This window comes from Podarcis liolepis, assembly GCF_965112155.1.
Source record: "Podarcis liolepis genome assembly, chromosome: 9".
Taxonomy (NCBI): Eukaryota; Metazoa; Chordata; class Lepidosauria; order Squamata; family Lacertidae; genus Podarcis; species Podarcis liolepis.
This window is the reverse complement of record NC_139564.1, coordinates 28,958,690-28,961,623: the sequence shown is the minus strand read 5'-3', so window position 1 is coordinate 28,961,623 and position 2,934 is coordinate 28,958,690.

Sequence of the window (2,934 nt, the reverse complement as noted above, 5' to 3'; positions counted from 1 at the left end):
AAAGTGGATTCATATTAGCAGATAATTCTCCTGCTTTGCTATGTCCACAAGATGGTGATGGTGAGTTATTTATCAGGCTGTAAGGTAACAGTTGTTTCAGTTTTTCTCAAGGTATGCTGTGAACTGCTTCAATTACTGCTTATTCATTAAAGTATTTTATTTTCTCCTTCCTAATAGTAAAGTACACAATCCCCTGTCATTGGTCTGAAAGTTGAACTAACCCAAACTCCCTCCCGCTGCCCAGAAGCCAAAATTTTCCTAGAACCCCAGGTGGGATTCTATTACTCAATCTTTTGCTTTTTAAATTCTTCTTTTATTTTAGAATGAGTGAAGCTGCATAAAAGAACCTCTGAGTTTATTGCATAATAAACACACAGAGTTGCAAAATGAACCACATAATCAATGCAGGTTATCTTGTTTTCAACAGATGTGCTTTTCATTTCTGTCCAAGAAGGGGCATAGCAGGCCTGGGGCAGGATGAAGCAGTCCTCTTTCTTTGCAGAAGTGCTGCCAGCTGCATTGAAATTCAAAAAAAGGGAGAGTTTTCTGATTGTACGCAAACTTAGATGCCAGTTTGATGCACCAACTGCATAAGAATTGGTTCATTTTTTCTCTCCAAAATATAGTCTGGCCCACCACATGGTCTGAGGGATGGTGGACCGGCCCATGGCTGAAAAAGGTTGCTGACGCCTGCTCTAGCATGTGTATTGCCTCTCTTGTGTATTGCCTCTCTTTCTTGCACATGCACACGGGCACCCCATACAACAGAAAGGGAAAGGAGGAGGTGGTGGTGGAGGAGGTGGTGGTTGAAATCCATTAGCTCCTTTGCTTGGACTCTCCTCTCACTCCTCCTTGTCACAGTTGCAGCCATTCTTCAGGCAACCACTGTCAAGGTGCTGTCTGCGGCTCCCTTCTGTTTGCCCAGCAAAGTATAAAGACAAGGAAAAGTTTCTTACAATTCTTTTTTATTTCAGTCTTTACAGAGAGAGGCTATAGAACCCAGCCTCTTGGATAATGGTGTTGACCCAAGTGAATCTCCACCTCCCATCTCTCCCACTTCCTCATTTGTCATCATCATCATCACCTCTTCTATGGGTGCCACTAAGTGCCCTCTGTCTTTGAGCTCTTTGCTCTCCTACTTTTAAGGCTCACTGGGTTCTAGGAGATGGTGGGTCTAGAATGCTTTCTAGTGACAATGTGTCAGCCAGCTGCTGCTCCGGCTCTGCCTGCTTCTCCTCTCCCATTGTTTCCCAACTTTCCCCCTCATCTTCCTCTGAGCTGTGACCTCTCGCAAACCACTGTTGTAAATCAATACTGTCTTTCCTGGAAGGTTCAGGATGGGGAGGAGGTCTTCCCCACTTCTCCTCCTCCTCTGCCCAGCCCCTGACAACTACCTGCGTTAAATTATTTTCATGCACACATTTTACAGCTTTGCACAAGAATACTTAATTAAGAAAATATAGACACTGTGAATGTTCTGTTTTCAACATAAAAAGCAATGCCGTTCTCAGTTCATTCCTGCTTTCGCTTGGCTGGCATTGTGTGTCAGTACTGTATATATCTGTCAACCAGCTTCAAGCTGCTGCATCTCCTTCTCTTGCCTCCTGTGGCAATCACACAGGGCCCTTGGACGTTTGACGGTCTATTGACCCTGTGCAACCACTGCAATTGCTTTTTCTGCTGCCACCACCCCGTATCTCACGGGGACACATGGAGTCAAGTCAGTTGTTAACATTAACAAATAATCAAGTCTATTTTTAAATGCAGGAACAAGCTTATGGTTACTGTTAATTTTTCTTGGCAGTTTCTTAAATCTTAGTTCCTAACAACTTCAAACTGTTTATTCCCAACTATCTATCTGACTCCACCTGACAATTCCTCTCACTCTCTCACAATACAACTCTACCAACCCACACCTAATCCTCCCTCTTCCTTCTTCAACTCCCAAACCTCAACTGACTTTCAAAACCTCCCACTCTAACTTTTACTCCCCCCTTGCATTCCCACTGGCCAATCACATTCTCACTCATTTAACCCTTTCCTAATGACCCACCTAGGAGGCAAACGCCACACCTCCCTTATCAGGAACCCTCCTTTAGTTTTTCCCCCTAAGCCAACTGTTTCCTTTTCCTTCTGTGACATGGAGGGGGGAGGAGTTTGTGGTTTGGAGAGAAATGAAGCACTTATGGGACAGGGCAGAAGGGGGGGCAGCCATCTTGCTTTGAACTTGGATCAGTTCCTCTTTTTCTGCAAAGGAGAAATTCAAAAGTTTGAAGAAAAGCAGAGCACAGATACACAATTGGATTTTACTAAGTGCTCAGCAACGCTGGAGTTTAATATGGATTTGTAGCTGCTTGTGACTCATGACCTCTTTCCCAGCATCAACATAAAGTCTTCCTCATCCAACCAGCAGCCTGCACTCCCCCAGCCTCCACAAAATTCAAATTTTCCTGATTCATAGATAATTCAATAAGGGAAGAAAATCCAATATAAAATTTCTTGTTACCTGACTGCAGATGTACTGAAGCACATGGTGTCAGTGGTTTGTTTGTTTTTCACAAGTATGTTGGCATTTACTGGGTACCATTTATTACCACACCTCCTACTTCCATCGTGTTTCCATCAGCCCACATGAAAGAATGCAGCCTGCTCTATTGTTGTTGAAGGCACATTCTCAGTAATTTTATTTTTCAAACAGCTTCTTTTTTGCAGAAATGCTCTTCAGCAAGATAGCTGCATTCAAAATAAATGGAAAATCAACTTTTAAATAGGGGGAAAGTGTGGGCTGCCACTTTTGGTAGATAATGCAGGACAGTGAATGTGGTGGTGGTGTGGGGGAGCTCACACAGGATGTATCAAGTTCACATCTACACATCTTCCTTCATAGTCAGACACCAGGAAGTATATGACAGAACAATGAATGAATGTTCAGAA